Here is a 17,500-nt window from a genome sequence, read left to right as displayed (position 1 = left end):
TCGCATGGAGCCAGCCTCTTTATTCACTGTACATAGTCTGCTCTCTAGCGGTTAAAGACGTGAACTACAATGCTATGGATGACACCACACAATATAGGTTTGAAACTCGGGTTATAGTTTAAAGGTCAGAGTTAAAACTCGGCTTGCAGTTTCCGAATGCCATACGTGGTAAAAATTGTGTTGTAAAACTTTGATTTAACAATTGAAGTGGAAGAAGAAGAAATAAGCTTACAGCACCTGGTATTCCCAGGCGGTCTCCCATCCAAGTACTAACCAGGCCCGACCGTGCTTAGCTTCCGAGATCGGACGAGATCAGGCATTCTCAGGGTAGTATGGCCGTAGGCCATTGTAGGTCTCGAAATGTTGCAATTTATAGACACAATCGCACCTGAAAACCAAGCCGGCGTATCATGGATACATGGCTTTAATGAAAAGTTACTGACAGCTTTTTATGTGGTAGCACGAATTTGCCATTGCGACCTGCATTTTGCTGTATCAAAGTAAATGTCATGAAAAGTGGAAAAACCCTACAGCAAAGCGCAATGTGCTGTTTTGGGTTCTTTTACAAATAAAGACTGCTGCTTTGAGTATGCATGGAGCCAGCCTCTTTATTCACTGTACATAGTCTGCTCTCTAGCGGTTAAAGACGTGAACTACAATGCTATGGATGACACCACACAATATAGGTTTGAAACTCGGGTTATAGTTTAAAGGTCAGAGTTAAAACTCGGCTTGCAGTTTCCGAATGCCATACGTGGTAAAAATTGTGTTGTAAAATTTTGCTTTAACAATTGAAGTGGAAGAAGAAGAAATAAGCTTACAGCACCTGGTATTCCCAGGCGGTCTCCCATCCAAGTACTAACCAGGCCCGACCGTGCTTAAATTCCGAGATCGGACGAGATCGGGCGTTCTCAGGGTAGTATGGCCATAAGCCATTGTAGGTCTCGAAATGTTGCAATTTATAGACACAATCGCACCTGAAAACCAAGCCGGCGTATCATGGATACATGGCTTTAATGAAAAGTTACTGACAGCTTTTTATGTGGTAGCACGAATTTGCCATTGCGACCTGCATTTTGCTGTATCAAAGTAAATGTCATGAAAAGTGGAAAAACCCTACAGCAAAGCGCAATGTGCTGTTTTGGGTTCTTTTACAAATAAAGACTGCTGCTTTGAGTTCGCATGGAGCCAGCCTCTTTATTCACTGTACATAGTCTGCTCTCTAGCGGTTAAAGACGTGAACTACAATGCTATGGATGACACCACACAATATAGGTTTGAAACTCGGGTTATAGTTTAAAGGTCAGAGTTAAAACTCGGCTTGCAGTTTCCGAATGCCATACGTGGTAAAAATTGTGTTGTAAAATTTTGCTTTAACAATTGAAGTGGAAGAAGAAGAAAAAAGCTTACAGCACCTGGTATTCCCAGGCGGTCTCCCATCCAAGTACTAACCAGGCCCGACCGTGCTTAGCTTCCGAGATCGGACGAGATCAGGCGTTCTCAGGGTAGTATGGCCGTAGGCCATTGTAGGTCTCGAAATGTTGCAATTTATAGACACAATCGCACCTGAAAACCAAGCCGGCGTATCATGGATACATGGCTTTAATGAAAAGTTACTGACAGCTTTTTATGTGGTACCACGAATTTGCCATTGCGACCTGCATTTTGCTGTATCAAAGTAAATGTCATGAAAAGTGGAAAAACCCTACAGCAAAGCGCAATGTGCTGTTTTGGGTTCTTTTACAAATAAAGACTGCTGCTTTGAGTTCGCATGGAGCCAGCCTCTTTATTCACTGTACATAGTCTGCTCTCTAGCGGTTAAAGACGTGAACTACAATGCTATGGATGACACCACACAATATAGGTTTGAAACTCGGGTTATAGTTTAAAGGTCAGAGTTAAAACTCGGCTTGCAGTTTCCGCATGCCATACGTGGTAAAAATTGTGTTGTAAAATTTTGCTTTAACAATTGAAGTGGAAGAAGAAGAAATAAGCTTACAGGACCTGGTATTCCCAGGCGGTCTCACATCCAAGTACTAACCAGGCCCGACCGTGCTTAGCTTCCGAGATCGGACGAGATCGGGCGTTCTCAGGGTAGTATGGCCGTAGGCCATTGTAGGTCTCGAAATGTTGCAATTTATAGACACAATCGCACCTGAAAACCAAGCCGGCGTATCATGGATACATGGCTTTAATGAAAAGTTACTGACAGCTTTTTATTTGGTAGCATGAATTTGCCATTGCGACCTGCATTTTGCTGTATCAAAGTAAATGTCATGAAAAGTGGAAAAACCCTACAGCAAAGCGCAATGTGCTGTTTTGGGTTCTTTTACAAATAAAGACTGCTGCTTTGAGTTCGCATGGAGCCAGCCTCTTTATTCACTGTACATAGTCTGCTCTCTAGCGGTTAAAGACGTGAACTACAATGCTATGGATGACACCACACAATATAGGTTTGAAACTCGGGTTATAGTTTAAAGGTCAGAGTTAAAACTCGGCTTGCAGTTTCCGAATGCTGTACGTGGTAAAAATTATGTTGTAAAACTTTGATTTAACAATTGAAGTGGAAGAAGAAGAAATAAGCTTACAGCACCTGGTATTCCCAGGCGGTCTCCCATCCAAGTACTAACCAGGCCCGACCGTGCTTAGCTTCCGAGATCGGACGAGATCGGGCGTTCTCAGGGTAGTATGGCCATAAGCCATTGTAGTTCTTGAAATGTTGCAATTTATAGACACAATCGCACCTGTAAACCAAGCCGGCGTATCATGGATACATGGCTTTAATGAAAAGTTACTGACAGCTTTTTATTTGGTAGCATGAATTTGCCATTGCGACCTGCATTTTGCTGTATCAAAGTAAATGTCATGAAAAGTGGAAAAACCCTACAGCAAAGCGCAATGTGCTGTTTTGGGTTCTTTTACAAATAAAGACTGCTGCTTTGAGTTCGCATGGAGCCAGCCTCTTTATTCACTGTACATAGTCTGCTCTCTAGCGGTTAAAGACGTGAACTACAATGCTATGGATGACACCACACAATATAGGTTTGAAACTCGGGTTAAAGTTTAAAGGTCAGAGTTAAAACTCGGCTTGCAGTTTCCGAATGCCATACGTGGTAAAAATTGTGTTGTAAAATTTTGCTTTAACAATTGAAGTGGAAGAAGAAGAAAAAAGCTTACAGCACCTGGTATTCCCAGGCGGTCTCCCATCCAAGTACTAACCAGGCCCGACCGTGCTTAGCTTCCGAGATCGGACGAGATCGGGCGTTCTCAGGGTAGTATGGCCGTAAGCCGTTGTAGGTCTCGAAATGTTGCAATTTATAGACACAATCGCACCTGAAAACCAAGCCGGCGTATCATGGATACATGGCTTTAATGAAAAGTTACTGACAGCTTTTTATGTGGTAGCACGAATTTGCCATTGCGACCTGCATTTTGCTGTATCAAAGTAAATGTCATGAAAAGTGGATAAACCCTACAGCAAAGCGCAATGTGCTGTTTTGGGTTCTTTTACAAATAAAGACTGCTGCTTTGAGTTCGCATGGAGCCAGCCTTTTTATTCACTGTACATAGTCTGCTCTCTAGCGGTTAAAGACGTGAACTACAATGCTATGGATGACACCACACAATATAGGTTTGAAACTCGGGTTATAGTTTAAAGGTCAGAGTTAAAACTCGGCTTGCAGTTTCCGAATGCCATACGTGGTAAAAATTGTGTTGTAAAACTTTGCTTTAACAATTGAAGTGGAAGAAGAAGAGATAAGCTTACAGCACCTGGTATTCCCAGGCTGTCTCCCATCCAAGTACTAACCAGGCCTGACCGTGCTTAGCTTCTGCGATCAGACGAGATCGGGCGTTCTCAGGGTAGTATGGCCGTAAGCCATTGTAGATCTCGAAATGCTGCAATTTATAGACACAATCGCACCTGAAAACCAAGCCGGCGTATCATGGATACATGGCTTTAATGAAAAGTTACTGACAGCTTTTTATGTGGTAGCACGAATATGCCATTGCGACCTGCATTTTGCTGTATCAAAGTAAATGTCATGAAAAGTGGAAAAACCCTACAGCAAAGCGCAATGTGCTGTTTTGGGTTCTTTTACAAATAAAGACTGCTGCTTTGAGTTCGCATGGAGCCAGCCTCTTTATTCACTGTACATAGTCTGGTCTCTAGCGGTTAAAGACGTGAACTACAACGCTATGGATGACACCACACAATATAGGTTTGAAACTCGGGTTATAGTTTAAAGGTCAGAGTTAAAACTCGGCTTGCAGTTTCCGAATGCCATACGTGGTAAAAATTGTGTTGTAAAACTTTGATTTAACAATTGAAGTGGAAGAAGAAGAAATAGGCTTACAGCACCTGGTATTCCCAGGCGGTCTCCCATCCAAGTACTAACCAGGCCCGACTGTGCTTAGCTTCCGAGATCGGACGAGATCGGGCGTTCTCAGGGTAGTATGGCCATAAGCCATTGTAGGTCTTGAAATGTTGCAATTTATAGACACAATCGCACCTGTAAACCAAGCCGGCGTATCATGGATACATGGCTTTAATGAAAAGTTACTGACAGCTTTTTATTTGGTAGCATGAATTTGCCATTGCGACCTGCATTTTGCTGTATCAAAGTAAATGTCATGAAAAGTGGAAAAACCCTACAGCAAAGCGCAATGTGCTGTTTTGGGTTCTTTTACAAATAAAGACTGCTGCTTTGAGTTCGCATGGAGCCAGCCTCTTTATTCACTGTACATAGTCTGCTCTCTAGCGGTTAAAGACGTGAACTACAATGCTATGGATGACACCACACAATATAGGTTTGAAACTCGGGTTATAGTTTAAAGGTCAGAGTTAAAACTCGGCTTGCAGTTTCCGAATGCCATACGTGGTAAAAATTGTGTTGTAAAATTTTGCTTTAACAATTGAAGTGGAAGAAGAAGAAAAAAGCTTACAGCACCTGGTATTCCCAGGCGGTCTCCCATCCAAGTAAAAACCAGGCCCGACCGTGCTTAGCTTCCGAGATCGGACGAGATCGGGCGTTCTCAGGGTAGTATGGCCGTAAGCCATTGTAGGTCTCGAAATGTTGCAATTTATAGACACAATCGCACCTGAAAACCAAGCCGGCGTATCATGGATACATGGCTTTAATGAAAAGTTACTGACAGCTTTTTATGTGGTAGCACGAATTTGCCATTACGACCTGCATTTTGCTGTATCAAAGTAAATGTCATGAAAAGTGGAAAAACCCTACAGGGAAGCGCAATGTGCTGTTTTGGGTTCTTTTACAAATAAAGACTGCTGCTTTGAGTTCGCATGGAGCCAGCCTCTTTATTCACTGTACATAGTCTGCTCTCTAGCGGTTAAAGACGTGAACTACAATGCTATGGATGACACCACACAATATAGGTTTGAAACTCGGGTTATAGTTTAAAGGTCAGAGTTAAAACTCGGCTTGCAGTTTCCGAATGCCATACGTGGTAAAAATTGTGTTTTAAAATTTTGCTTTAACAATTGAAGTGGAAGAAGAAGAAACAAGTTACAGCACCTAGTATTCCCAGGCAGTCTCCCATCCAAGTACTAACCAGGCCCGACCGTGCTTAGCTTCCGAGATCAGGCTTTCTCAGGGTAGTACGGCTGTAGGCCATTGTAAGTCTCGAAATGTTGCAATTTATAGACACAATCGCACCTGAAAACCAAACCGGCGTATCATGGATACATGGCTTTAATGAAAAGTTACTGACAGCTTTTTATGTGGTAGCACGAATTTGCCATTGCGACCTGCATTTTGCTGTATCAAAGTAAATGTCATGAAAAGTGGAAAAACCCTACAGCAAAGCGCAATGTGCTGTTTTGGGTTCTTTTACAAATAAAGACTGCTGCTTTGAGTTCGCATGGAGCCAGCCTCTTTATTCACTGTACATAGTCTGCTCTCTAGCGGTTAAAGACGTGAACTACAATGCTATGGATGACACCACACAATATAGGTTTGAAACTCGGGTTATAGTTTAAAGGTCAGAGTTAAAACTCGGCTTGCAGTTTCCGAATGCCATACGTGGTAAAAATTGTGTTGTAAAATTTTGCTTTAACAATTGAAGTGGAAGAAGAAGAAATAAGCTTACAGGACCTGGTATTCCCAGGCGGTCTCCCATCCAAGTACTAACCAGGCCCGACCGTGCTTAGCTTCCGAGATCGGACGAGATCGGGCGTTCTCAGGGTAGTATGGCCGTATGCCATTGTAGGTCTCGAAATGTTGCAATTTATAGACACAATCGCACCTGAAAACCAAGCCGGCGTATCATGGATACATGGCTTTAATGAAAAGTTACTGACAGCTTTTTATTTGGTAGCATGAATTTGCCATTGCGACCTGCATTTTGCTGTATCAAAGTAAATGTCATGAAAAGTGGAAAAACCCTACAGCAAAGCGCAATGTGCTGTTTTGGGTTCTTTTACAAATAAAGACTGCTGCTTTGAGTTCGCATGGAGCCAGCCTCTTTATTCACTGTACATAGTCTGCTCTCTAGCGGTTAAAGACGTGAACTACAATGCTATGGATGACACCACACAATATAGGTTTGAAACTCGGGTTATAGTTTAAAGGTCAGAGTTAAAACTCGGCTTGCAGTTTCCGAATGCCATACGTGGTAAAAATTGTGTTGTAAAACTTTGATTTAACAATTGAAGTGGAAGAAGAAGAAATAAGCTTACAGCACCTGGTATTCCCAGGCGGTCTCCCATCCAAGTACTAACCAGGCCCGACCGTGCTTAGCTTCCGAGATCGGACGAGATCAGGCATTCTCAGGGTAGTATGGCCGTAGGCCATTGTAGGTCTCGAAATGTTGCAATTTATAGACACAATCGCACCTGAAAACCAAGCCGGCGTATCATGGATACATGGCTTTAATGAAAAGTTACTGACAGCTTTTTATGTGGTAGCACGAATTTGCCATTGCGACCTGCATTTTGCTGTATCAAAGTAAATGTCATGAAAAGTGGAAAAACCCTACAGCAAAGCGCAATGTGCTGTTTTGGGTTCTTTTACAAATAAAGACTGCTGCTTTGAGTATGCATGGAGCCAGCCTCTTTATTCACTGTACATAGTCTGCTCTCTAGCGGTTAAAGACGTGAACTACAATGCTATGGATGACACCACACAATATAGGTTTGAAACTCGGGTTATAGTTTAAAGGTCAGAGTTAAAACTCGGCTTGCAGTTTCCGAATGCCATACGTGGTAAAAATTGTGTTGTAAAATTTTGCTTTAACAATTGAAGTGGAAGAAGAAGAAATAAGCTTACAGCACCTGGTATTCCCAGGCGGTCTCCCATCCAAGTACTAACCAGGCCCGACCGTGCTTAAATTCCGAGATCGGACGAGATCGGGCGTTCTCAGGGTAGTATGGCCATAAGCCATTGTAGGTCTCGAAATGTTGCAATTTATAGACACAATCGCACCTGAAAACCAAGCCGGCGTATCATGGATACATGGCTTTAATGAAAAGTTACTGACAGCTTTTTATGTGGTAGCACGAATTTGCCATTGCGACCTGCATTTTGCTGTATCAAAGTAAATGTCATGAAAAGTGGAAAAACCCTACAGCAAAGCGCAATGTGCTGTTTTGGGTTCTTTTACAAATAAAGACTGCTGCTTTGAGTTCGCATGGAGCCAGCCTCTTTATTCACTGTACATAGTCTGCTCTCTAGCGGTTAAAGACGTGAACTACAATGCTATGGATGACACCACACAATATAGGTTTGAAACTCGGGTTATAGTTTAAAGGTCAGAGTTAAAACTCGGCTTGCAGTTTCCGAATGCCATACGTGGTAAAAATTGTGTTGTAAAATTTTGCTTTAACAATTGAAGTGGAAGAAGAAGAAAAAAGCTTACAGCACCTGGTATTCCCAGGCGGTCTCCCATCCAAGTACTAACCAGGCCCGACCGTGCTTAGCTTCCGAGATCGGACGAGATCAGGCGTTCTCAGGGTAGTATGGCCGTAGGCCATTGTAGGTCTCGAAATGTTGCAATTTATAGACACAATCGCACCTGAAAACCAAGCCGGCGTATCATGGATACATGGCTTTAATGAAAAGTTACTGACAGCTTTTTATGTGGTACCACGAATTTGCCATTGCGACCTGCATTTTGCTGTATCAAAGTAAATGTCATGAAAAGTGGAAAAACCCTACAGCAAAGCGCAATGTGCTGTTTTGGGTTCTTTTACAAATAAAGACTGCTGCTTTGAGTTCGCATGGAGCCAGCCTCTTTATTCACTGTACATAGTCTGCTCTCTAGCGGTTAAAGACGTGAACTACAATGCTATGGATGACACCACACAATATAGGTTTGAAACTCGGGTTATAGTTTAAAGGTCAGAGTTAAAACTCGGCTTGCAGTTTCCGCATGCCATACGTGGTAAAAATTGTGTTGTAAAATTTTGCTTTAACAATTGAAGTGGAAGAAGAAGAAATAAGCTTACAGGACCTGGTATTCCCAGGCGGTCTCACATCCAAGTACTAACCAGGCCCGACCGTGCTTAGCTTCCGAGATCGGACGAGATCGGGCGTTCTCAGGGTAGTATGGCCGTAGGCCATTGTAGGTCTCGAAATGTTGCAATTTATAGACACAATCGCACCTGAAAACCAAGCCGGCGTATCATGGATACATGGCTTTAATGAAAAGTTACTGACAGCTTTTTATTTGGTAGCATGAATTTGCCATTGCGACCTGCATTTTGCTGTATCAAAGTAAATGTCATGAAAAGTGGAAAAACCCTACAGCAAAGCGCAATGTGCTGTTTTGGGTTCTTTTACAAATAAAGACTGCTGCTTTGAGTTCGCATGGAGCCAGCCTCTTTATTCACTGTACATAGTCTGCTCTCTAGCGGTTAAAGACGTGAACTACAATGCTATGGATGACACCACACAATATAGGTTTGAAACTCGGGTTATAGTTTAAAGGTCAGAGTTAAAACTCGGCTTGCAGTTTCCGAATGCTGTACGTGGTAAAAATTATGTTGTAAAACTTTGATTTAACAATTGAAGTGGAAGAAGAAGAAATAAGCTTACAGCACCTGGTATTCCCAGGCGGTCTCCCATCCAAGTACTAACCAGGCCCGACCGTGCTTAGCTTCCGAGATCGGACGAGATCGGGCGTTCTCAGGGTAGTATGGCCATAAGCCATTGTAGTTCTTGAAATGTTGCAATTTATAGACACAATCGCACCTGTAAACCAAGCCGGCGTATCATGGATACATGGCTTTAATGAAAAGTTACTGACAGCTTTTTATTTGGTAGCATGAATTTGCCATTGCGACCTGCATTTTGCTGTATCAAAGTAAATGTCATGAAAAGTGGAAAAACCCTACAGCAAAGCGCAATGTGCTGTTTTGGGTTCTTTTACAAATAAAGACTGCTGCTTTGAGTTCGCATGGAGCCAGCCTCTTTATTCACTGTACATAGTCTGCTCTCTAGCGGTTAAAGACGTGAACTACAATGCTATGGATGACACCACACAATATAGGTTTGAAACTCGGGTTAAAGTTTAAAGGTCAGAGTTAAAACTCGGCTTGCAGTTTCCGAATGCCATACGTGGTAAAAATTGTGTTGTAAAATTTTGCTTTAACAATTGAAGTGGAAGAAGAAGAAAAAAGCTTACAGCACCTGGTATTCCCAGGCGGTCTCCCATCCAAGTACTAACCAGGCCCGACCGTGCTTAGCTTCCGAGATCGGACGAGATCGGGCGTTCTCAGGGTAGTATGGCCGTAAGCCATTGTAGGTCTCGAAATGTTGCAATTTATAGACACAATCGCACCTGAAAACCAAGCCGGCGTATCATGGATACATGGCTTTAATGAAAAGTTACTGACAGCTTTTTATGTGGTAGCACGAATTTGCCATTGCGACCTGCATTTTGCTGTATCAAAGTAAATGTCATGAAAAGTGGATAAACCCTACAGCAAAGCGCAATGTGCTGTTTTGGGTTCTTTTACAAATAAAGACTGCTGCTTTGAGTTCGCATGGAGCCAGCCTTTTTATTCACTGTACATAGTCTGCTCTCTAGCGGTTAAAGACGTGAACTACAATGCTATGGATGACACCACACAATATAGGTTTGAAACTCGGGTTATAGTTTAAAGGTCAGAGTTAAAACTCGGCTTGCAGTTTCCGAATGCCATACGTGGTAAAAATTGTGTTGTAAAATTTTGCTTTAACAATTGAAGTGGAAGAAGAAGAAAAAAGCTTACAGCACCTGGTATTCCCAGGCGGTCTCCCATCCAAGTACTAACCAGGCCTGACCGTGCTTAGCTTCTGCGATCAGACGAGATCGGGCGTTCTCAGGGTAGTATGGCCGTAAGCCATTGTAGATCTCGAAATGCTGCAATTTATAGACACAATCGCACCTGAAAACCAAGCCGGCGTATCATGGATACATGGCTTTAATGAAAAGTTACTGACAGCTTTTTATGTGGTAGCACGAATATGCCATTGCGACCTGCATTTTGCTGTATCAAAGTAAATGTCATGAAAAGTGGAAAAACCCTACAGCAAAGCGCAATGTGCTGTTTTGGGTTCTTTTACAAATAAAGACTGCTGCTTTGAGTTCGCATGGAGCCAGCCTCTTTATTCACTGTACATAGTCTGGTCTCTAGCGGTTAAAGACGTGAACTACAACGCTATGGATGACACCACACAATATAGGTTTGAAACTCGGGTTATAGTTTAAAGGTCAGAGTTAAAACTCGGCTTGCAGTTTCCGAATGCCATACGTGGTAAAAATTGTGTTGTAAAACTTTGATTTAACAATTGAAGTGGAAGAAGAAGAAATAGGCTTACAGCACCTGGTATTCCCAGGCGGTCTCCCATCCAAGTACTAACCAGGCCCGACTGTGCTTAGCTTCCGAGATCGGACGAGATCGGGCGTTCTCAGGGTAGTATGGCCATAAGCCATTGTAGGTCTTGAAATGTTGCAATTTATAGACACAATCGCACCTGTAAACCAAGCCGGCGTATCATGGATACATGGCTTTAATGAAAAGTTACTGACAGCTTTTTATTTGGTAGCATGAATTTGCCATTGCGACCTGCATTTTGCTGTATCAAAGTAAATGTCATGAAAAGTGGAAAAACCCTACAGCAAAGCGCAATGTGCTGTTTTGGGTTCTTTTACAAATAAAGACTGCTGCTTTGAGTTCGCATGGAGCCAGCCTCTTTATTCACTGTACATAGTCTGCTCTCTAGCGGTTAAAGACGTGAACTACAATGCTATGGATGACACCACACAATATAGGTTTGAAACTCGGGTTATAGTTTAAAGGTCAGAGTTAAAACTCGGCTTGCAGTTTCCGAATGCCATACGTGGTAAAAATTGTGTTGTAAAATTTTGCTTTAACAATTGAAGTGGAAGAAGAAGAAAAAAGCTTACAGCACCTGGTATTCCCAGGCGGTCTCCCATCCAAGTAAAAACCAGGCCCGACCGTGCTTAGCTTCCGAGATCGGACGAGATCGGGCGTTCTCAGGGTAGTATGGCCGTAAGCCATTGTAGGTCTCGAAATGTTGCAATTTATAGACACAATCGCACCTGAAAACCAAGCCGGCGTATCATGGATACATGGCTTTAATGAAAAGTTACTGACAGCTTTTTATGTGGTAGCACGAATTTGCCATTACGACCTGCATTTTGCTGTATCAAAGTAAATGTCATGAAAAGTGGAAAAACCCTACAGGGAAGCGCAATGTGCTGTTTTGGGTTCTTTTACAAATAAAGACTGCTGCTTTGAGTTCGCATGGAGCCAGCCTCTTTATTCACTGTACATAGTCTGCTCTCTAGCGGTTAAAGACGTGAACTACAATGCTATGGATGACACCACACAATATAGGTTTGAAACTCGGGTTATAGTTTAAAGGTCAGAGTTAAAACTCGGCTTGCAGTTTCCGAATGCCATACGTGGTAAAAATTGTGTTTTAAAATTTTGCTTTAACAATTGAAGTGGAAGAAGAAGAAACAAGTTACAGCACCTAGTATTCCCAGGCAGTCTCCCATCCAAGTACTAACCAGGCCCGACCGTGCTTAGCTTCCGAGATCAGGCTTTCTCAGGGTAGTACGGCTGTAGGCCATTGTAAGTCTCGAAATGTTGCAATTTATAGACACAATCGCACCTGAAAACCAAACCGGCGTATCATGGATACATGGCTTTAATGAAAAGTTACTGACAGCTTTTTATGTGGTAGCACGAATTTGCCATTGCGACCTGCATTTTGCTGTATCAAAGTAAATGTCATGAAAAGTGGAAAAACCCTACAGCAAAGCGCAATGTGCTGTTTTGGGTTCTTTTACAAATAAAGACTGCTGCTTTGAGTTCGCATGGAGCCAGCCTCTTTATTCACTGTACATAGTCTGCTCTCTAGCGGTTAAAGACGTGAACTACAATGCTATGGATGACACCACACAATATAGGTTTGAAACTCGGGTTATAGTTTAAAGGTCAGAGTTAAAACTCGGCTTGCAGTTTCCGAATGCCATACGTGGTAAAAATTGTGTTGTAAAATTTTGCTTTAACAATTGAAGTGGAAGAAGAAGAAATAAGCTTACAGGACCTGGTATTCCCAGGCGGTCTCCCATCCAAGTACTAACCAGGCCCGACCGTGCTTAGCTTCCGAGATCGGACGAGATCGGGCGTTCTCAGGGTAGTATGGCCGTATGCCATTGTAGGTCTCGAAATGTTGCAATTTATAGACACAATCGCACCTGAAAACCAAGCCGGCGTATCATGGATACATGGCTTTAATGAAAAGTTACTGACAGCTTTTTATTTGGTAGCATGAATTTGCCATTGCGACCTGCATTTTGCTGTATCAAAGTAAATGTCATGAAAAGTGGAAAAACCCTACAGCAAAGCGCAATGTGCTGTTTTGGGTTCTTTTACAAATAAAGACTGCTGCTTTGAGTTCGCATGGAGCCAGCCTCTTTATTCACTGTACATAGTCTGCTCTCTAGCGGTTAAAGACGTGAACTACAATGCTATGGATGACACCACACAATATAGGTTTGAAACTCGGGTTATAGTTTAAAGGTCAGAGTTAAAACTCGGCTTGCAGTTTCCGAATGCCATACGTGGTAAAAATTGTGTTGTAAAACTTTGATTTAACAATTGAAGTGGAAGAAGAAGAAATAAGCTTACAGCACCTGGTATTCCCAGGCGGTCTCCCATCCAAGTACTAACCAGGCCCGACCGTGCTTAGCTTCCGAGATCGGACGAGATCGGGCGTTCTCAGGGTAGTATGGCCATAAGCCGTTGTAGTTCTTGAAATGTTGCAATTTATAGACACAATCGCACCTGTAAACCAAGCCGGCGTATCATGGATACATGGCTTTAATGAAAAGTTACTGACAGCTTTTTATTTGGTAGCATGAATTTGCCATTGCGACCTGCATTTTGCTGTATCAAAAAAAATGTCATGAAAAGTGGAAAAACCTACAGCAAAGCGCAATGTGCTGTTTTGGGTTCTTTTACAAATAAAGACTGCTGCTTTGAGTTCGCATGGAGCCAGCCTCTTTATTCACTGTACATAGTCTGCTCTCTAGCGGTTAAAGACGACGTGAACTACAATGCTATGGATGACACCACACAATATAGGTTTGAAACTCGGGTTATAGTTTAAAGGTCAGAGTTAAAACTCGGCTTGCAGTTTCCGAATGCCATACGTGATAAAAATTGTGTTGTAAAATTTTGCTTTAACAATTGAAGTGGAAGAAGAAGAAAAAAGCTTACAGCACCTGGTATTCCCAGGCGGTCTCCCATCCAAGTACTAACCAGGCCCGACCGTGCTTAGCTTCCGAGATTGGACGAGATCAGGCATTCTCAGGGTAGTATGGCCGTAGGCCATTGTAGGTCTCGAAATGTTGCAATTTATAGACACAATCGCACCTGAAAACCAAGCCGGCGTATCATGGATACATGGCTTTAATGAAAAGTTACTGACAGCTTTTTATGTGGTAGCACGAATTTGCCATTGCGACCTGCATTTTGCTGTATCAAAGTAAATGTCATGAAAAGTGGAAAAACCCTACAGCAAAGCGCAATGTGCTGTTTTGGGTTCTTTTACAAATAAAGACTGCTGCTTTGAGTATGCATGGAGCCAGCCTCTTTATTCACTGTACATAGTCTGCTCTCTAGCGGTTAAAGACGTGAACTACAATGCTATGGATGACACCACACAATATAGGTTTGAAACTCGGGTTATAGTTTAAAGGTCAGAGTTAAAACTCGGCTTGCAGTTTCCGAATGCCATACGTGGTAAAAATTGTGTTGTAAAATTTTGCTTTAACAATTGAAGTGGAAGAAGAAGAAATAAGCTTACAGCACCTGGTATTCCCAGGCGGTCTCCCATCCAAGTACTAACCAGGCCCGACCGTGCTTAGCTTCCGAGATCGGACGAGATCGGGCGTTCTCAGGGTAGTATGGCCGTAAGCCATTGTAGGTCTCGAAATGTTGCAATTTATAGACACAATCGCACCTGAAAACCAAGCCGGCGTATCATGGATACATGGCTTTAATGAAAAGTTACTGACAGCTTTTTATGTGGTAGCACGAATTTGCCATTGCGACCTGCATTTTGCTGTATCAAAGTAAATGTCATGAAAAGTGGAAAAACCCTACAGCAAAGCGCAATGTGCTGTTTTGGGTTCTTTTACAAATAAAGACTGCTGCTTTGAGTTCGCATGGAGCCAGCCTCTTTATTCACTGTACATAGTCTGCTCTCTAGCGGTTAAAGACGTGAACTACAATGCTATGGATGACACCACACAATATAGGTTTGAAACTCGGGTTATAGTTTAAAGGTCAGAGTTAAAACTCGGCTTGCAGTTTCCGAATGCCATACGTGGTAAAAATTGTGTTGTAAAATTTTGCTTTAACAATTGAAGTGGAAGAAGAAGAAAAAAGCTTACAGCACCTGGTATTCCCAGGCGGTCTCTCCATCCAAGTACTAACCAGGCCCGACCGTGCTTAGCTTCCGAGATCGGACGAGATCAGGCGTTCTCAGGGTAGTATGGCCGTAGGCCATTGTAGGTCTCGAAATGTTGCAATTTATAGACACAATCGCACCTGAAAACCAAGCCGGCGTATCATGGATACATGGCTTTAATGAAAAGTTACTGACAGCTTTTTATGTGGTACCACGAATTTGCCATTGCGACCTGCATTTTGCTGTATCAAAGTAAATGTCATGAAAAGTGGAAAAACCCTACAGCAAAGCGCAATGTGCTGTTTTGGGTTCTTTTACAAATAAAGACTGCTGCTTTGAGTTCGCATGGAGCCAGCCTCTTTATTCACTGTACATAGTCTGCTCTCTAGCGGTTAAAGACGTGAACTACAATGCTATGGATGACACCACACAATATAGGTTTGAAACTCGGGTTATAGTTTAAAGGTCAGAGTTAAAACTCGGCTTGCAGTTTCCGCATGCCATACGTGGTAAAAATTGTGTTGTAAAATTTTGCTTTAACAATTGAAGTGGAAGAAGAAGAAATAAGCTTACAGGACCTGGTATTCCCAGGCGGTCTCACATCCAAGTACTAACCAGGCCCGACCGTGCTTAGCTTCCGAGATCGGACGAGATCGGGCGTTCTCAGGGTAGTATGGCCGTAGGCCATTGTAGGTCTCGAAATGTTGCAATTTATAGACACAATCGCACCTGAAAACCAAGCCGGCGTATCATGGATACATGGCTTTAATGAAAAGTTACTGACAGCTTTTTATTTGGTAGCATGAATTTGCCATTGCGACCTGCATTTTGCTGTATCAAAGTAAATGTCATGAAAAGTGGAAAAACCCTACAGCAAAGCGCAATGTGCTGTTTTGGGTTCTTTTACAAATAAAGACTGCTGCTTTGAGTTCGCATGGAGCCAGCCTCTTTATTCACTGTACATAGTCTGCTCTCTAGCGGTTAAAGACGTGAACTACAATGCTATGGATGACACCACACAATATAGGTTTGAAACTCGGGTTATAGTTTAAAGGTCAGAGTTAAAACTCGGCTTGCAGTTTCCGAATGCTGTACGTGGTAAAAATTATGTTGTAAAACTTTGATTTAACAATTGAAGTGGAAGAAGAAGAAATAAGCTTACAGCACCTGGTATTCCCAGGCGGTCTCCCATCCAAGTACTAACCAGGCCCGACCGTGCTTAGCTTCCGAGATCGGACGAGATCGGGCGTTCTCAGGGTAGTATGGCCATAAGCCATTGTAGTTCTTGAAATGTTGCAATTTATAGACACAATCGCACCTGTAAACCAAGCCGGCGTATCATGGATACATGGCTTTAATGAAAAGTTACTGACAGCTTTTTATTTGGTAGCATGAATTTGCCATTGCGACCTGCATTTTGCTGTATCAAAGTAAATGTCATGAAAAGTGGAAAAACCCTACAGCAAAGCGCAATGTGCTGTTTTGGGTTCTTTTACAAATAAAGACTGCTGCTTTGAGTTCGCATGGAGCCAGCCTCTTTATTCACTGTACATAGTCTGCTCTCTAGCGGTTAAAGACGTGAACTACAATGCTATGGATGACACCACACAATATAGGTTTGAAACTCGGGTTATAGTTTAAAGGTCAGAGTTAAAACTCGGCTTGCAGTTTCCGAATGCCATACGTGGTAAAAATTGTGTTGTAAAATTTTGCTTTAACAATTGAAGTGGAAGAAGAAGAAAAAAGCTTACAGCACCTGGTATTCCCAGGCGGTCTCCCATCCAAGTACTAACCAGGCCCGACCGTGCTTAGCTTCCGAGATCGGACGAGATCGGGCGTTCTCAGGGTAGTATGGCCGTAAGCCATTGTAGGTCTCGAAATGTTGCAATTTATAGACACAATCGCACCTGAAAACCAAGCCGGCGTATCATGGATACATGGCTTTAATGAAAAGTTACTGACAGCTTTTTATGTGGTAGCACGAATTTGCCATTGCGACCTGCATTTTGCTGTATCAAAGTAAATGTCATGAAAAGTGGATAAACCCTACAGCAAAGCGCAATGTGCTGTTTTGGGTTCTTTTACAAATAAAGACTGCTGCTTTGAGTTCGCATGGAGCCAGCCTTTTTATTCACTGTACATAGTCTGCTCTCTAGCGGTTAAAGACGTGAACTACAATGCTATGGATGACACCACACAATATAGGTTTGAAACTCGGGTTATAGTTTAAAGGTCAGAGTTAAAACTCGGCTTGCAGTTTCCGAATGCCATACGTGGTAAAAATTGTGTTGTAAACTTTTGCTTTAACAATTAAAGTGGAAGAAGAAGAAAAAAGCTTACAGCACCTGGTATTCCCAGGCGGTCTCCCATCCAAGTACTAACCAGGCCCGACCGTGCTTAGCGTCCGAGATCGGACGAGATCGGGCGTTCTCAGGGTAGTATGGCCGTAAGCCATTGTAGGTCTCGAAATGTTGCAATTTATAGACACAATCGCACCTGAAAACCAATGTATCATGGATACATGGCTTTAATGAAAAGTTACTGAC

General features: G+C 42.6%; 21 non-coding genes and 7 pseudogenes across 21 annotated transcripts; all 28 read right to left on the bottom strand.

The window, feature by feature from the left end:
- Positions 1-225: 225 nt before the first annotated feature.
- On the bottom strand, positions 226-344 carry LOC148383428 (5S ribosomal RNA). The gene has a single exon (XR_015853807.1). It is a non-coding gene; the product is annotated as a 5S ribosomal RNA (ribosomal RNA).
- Positions 345-814: 470 nt separating this feature from the next.
- On the bottom strand, positions 815-933 carry LOC148383427 (5S ribosomal RNA). The gene has a single exon (XR_015853677.1). It is a non-coding gene; the product is annotated as a 5S ribosomal RNA (ribosomal RNA).
- Positions 934-1,403: 470 nt separating this feature from the next.
- LOC148383426 (5S ribosomal RNA) lies at positions 1,404-1,522 on the bottom strand. Its single transcript, XR_015853728.1, has one exon. It is a non-coding gene; the product is annotated as a 5S ribosomal RNA (ribosomal RNA).
- A 470-nt stretch (positions 1,523-1,992) lies between these two features.
- LOC148383425 (5S ribosomal RNA) lies at positions 1,993-2,111 on the bottom strand (annotated as a pseudogene).
- A 470-nt stretch (positions 2,112-2,581) lies between these two features.
- On the bottom strand, positions 2,582-2,700 carry LOC148383424 (5S ribosomal RNA). Its single transcript, XR_015853835.1, has one exon. It is a non-coding gene; the product is annotated as a 5S ribosomal RNA (ribosomal RNA).
- Positions 2,701-3,170: 470 nt separating this feature from the next.
- On the bottom strand, positions 3,171-3,289 carry LOC148383423 (5S ribosomal RNA). Its single transcript, XR_015853736.1, has one exon. It is a non-coding gene; the product is annotated as a 5S ribosomal RNA (ribosomal RNA).
- A 470-nt stretch (positions 3,290-3,759) lies between these two features.
- On the bottom strand, positions 3,760-3,878 carry LOC148383422 (5S ribosomal RNA; annotated as a pseudogene).
- Positions 3,879-4,348: 470 nt separating this feature from the next.
- LOC148383421 (5S ribosomal RNA) lies at positions 4,349-4,467 on the bottom strand. Its single transcript, XR_015853694.1, has one exon. It is a non-coding gene; the product is annotated as a 5S ribosomal RNA (ribosomal RNA).
- Positions 4,468-4,937: 470 nt separating this feature from the next.
- Positions 4,938-5,056, bottom strand: LOC148383420 (5S ribosomal RNA). Its single transcript, XR_015853758.1, has one exon. It is a non-coding gene; the product is annotated as a 5S ribosomal RNA (ribosomal RNA).
- Positions 5,057-6,104: 1,048 nt separating this feature from the next.
- LOC148383419 (5S ribosomal RNA) lies at positions 6,105-6,223 on the bottom strand. Its single transcript, XR_015853814.1, has one exon. It is a non-coding gene; the product is annotated as a 5S ribosomal RNA (ribosomal RNA).
- Positions 6,224-6,693: 470 nt separating this feature from the next.
- On the bottom strand, positions 6,694-6,812 carry LOC148383418 (5S ribosomal RNA). The gene has a single exon (XR_015853806.1). It is a non-coding gene; the product is annotated as a 5S ribosomal RNA (ribosomal RNA).
- A 470-nt stretch (positions 6,813-7,282) lies between these two features.
- LOC148383417 (5S ribosomal RNA) lies at positions 7,283-7,401 on the bottom strand. The gene has a single exon (XR_015853676.1). It is a non-coding gene; the product is annotated as a 5S ribosomal RNA (ribosomal RNA).
- A 470-nt stretch (positions 7,402-7,871) lies between these two features.
- Positions 7,872-7,990, bottom strand: LOC148383416 (5S ribosomal RNA). The gene has a single exon (XR_015853727.1). It is a non-coding gene; the product is annotated as a 5S ribosomal RNA (ribosomal RNA).
- A 470-nt stretch (positions 7,991-8,460) lies between these two features.
- LOC148383415 (5S ribosomal RNA) lies at positions 8,461-8,579 on the bottom strand (annotated as a pseudogene).
- Positions 8,580-9,049: 470 nt separating this feature from the next.
- Positions 9,050-9,168, bottom strand: LOC148383414 (5S ribosomal RNA). Its single transcript, XR_015853834.1, has one exon. It is a non-coding gene; the product is annotated as a 5S ribosomal RNA (ribosomal RNA).
- A 470-nt stretch (positions 9,169-9,638) lies between these two features.
- Positions 9,639-9,757, bottom strand: LOC148383413 (5S ribosomal RNA). The gene has a single exon (XR_015853725.1). It is a non-coding gene; the product is annotated as a 5S ribosomal RNA (ribosomal RNA).
- Positions 9,758-10,227: 470 nt separating this feature from the next.
- LOC148383412 (5S ribosomal RNA) lies at positions 10,228-10,346 on the bottom strand (annotated as a pseudogene).
- Positions 10,347-10,816: 470 nt separating this feature from the next.
- LOC148383411 (5S ribosomal RNA) lies at positions 10,817-10,935 on the bottom strand. Its single transcript, XR_015853693.1, has one exon. It is a non-coding gene; the product is annotated as a 5S ribosomal RNA (ribosomal RNA).
- A 470-nt stretch (positions 10,936-11,405) lies between these two features.
- Positions 11,406-11,524, bottom strand: LOC148383410 (5S ribosomal RNA). Its single transcript, XR_015853757.1, has one exon. It is a non-coding gene; the product is annotated as a 5S ribosomal RNA (ribosomal RNA).
- Positions 11,525-12,572: 1,048 nt separating this feature from the next.
- On the bottom strand, positions 12,573-12,691 carry LOC148383409 (5S ribosomal RNA). Its single transcript, XR_015853813.1, has one exon. It is a non-coding gene; the product is annotated as a 5S ribosomal RNA (ribosomal RNA).
- A 470-nt stretch (positions 12,692-13,161) lies between these two features.
- LOC148383408 (5S ribosomal RNA) lies at positions 13,162-13,280 on the bottom strand. Its single transcript, XR_015853832.1, has one exon. It is a non-coding gene; the product is annotated as a 5S ribosomal RNA (ribosomal RNA).
- A 472-nt stretch (positions 13,281-13,752) lies between these two features.
- Positions 13,753-13,871, bottom strand: LOC148383407 (5S ribosomal RNA; annotated as a pseudogene).
- Positions 13,872-14,341: 470 nt separating this feature from the next.
- Positions 14,342-14,460, bottom strand: LOC148383406 (5S ribosomal RNA). Its single transcript, XR_015853714.1, has one exon. It is a non-coding gene; the product is annotated as a 5S ribosomal RNA (ribosomal RNA).
- Positions 14,461-14,930: 470 nt separating this feature from the next.
- On the bottom strand, positions 14,931-15,050 carry LOC148383405 (5S ribosomal RNA; annotated as a pseudogene).
- Positions 15,051-15,520: 470 nt separating this feature from the next.
- Positions 15,521-15,639, bottom strand: LOC148383404 (5S ribosomal RNA; annotated as a pseudogene).
- Positions 15,640-16,109: 470 nt separating this feature from the next.
- Positions 16,110-16,228, bottom strand: LOC148383403 (5S ribosomal RNA). Its single transcript, XR_015853831.1, has one exon. It is a non-coding gene; the product is annotated as a 5S ribosomal RNA (ribosomal RNA).
- Positions 16,229-16,698: 470 nt separating this feature from the next.
- On the bottom strand, positions 16,699-16,817 carry LOC148383402 (5S ribosomal RNA). The gene has a single exon (XR_015853703.1). It is a non-coding gene; the product is annotated as a 5S ribosomal RNA (ribosomal RNA).
- A 470-nt stretch (positions 16,818-17,287) lies between these two features.
- Positions 17,288-17,406, bottom strand: LOC148383401 (5S ribosomal RNA). Its single transcript, XR_015853623.1, has one exon. It is a non-coding gene; the product is annotated as a 5S ribosomal RNA (ribosomal RNA).
- Positions 17,407-17,500: the final 94 nt, after the last annotated feature.

This window comes from Syngnathus floridae, chromosome 17 (assembly GCF_059516105.1).
Source record: "Syngnathus floridae isolate MCC-2025c chromosome 17, RoL_Sflo_1.0, whole genome shotgun sequence".
Classification (NCBI taxonomy): domain Eukaryota; kingdom Metazoa; phylum Chordata; class Actinopteri; order Syngnathiformes; family Syngnathidae; genus Syngnathus; species Syngnathus floridae.
This window is presented reverse-complemented; position numbering and strand designations above follow the sequence as displayed.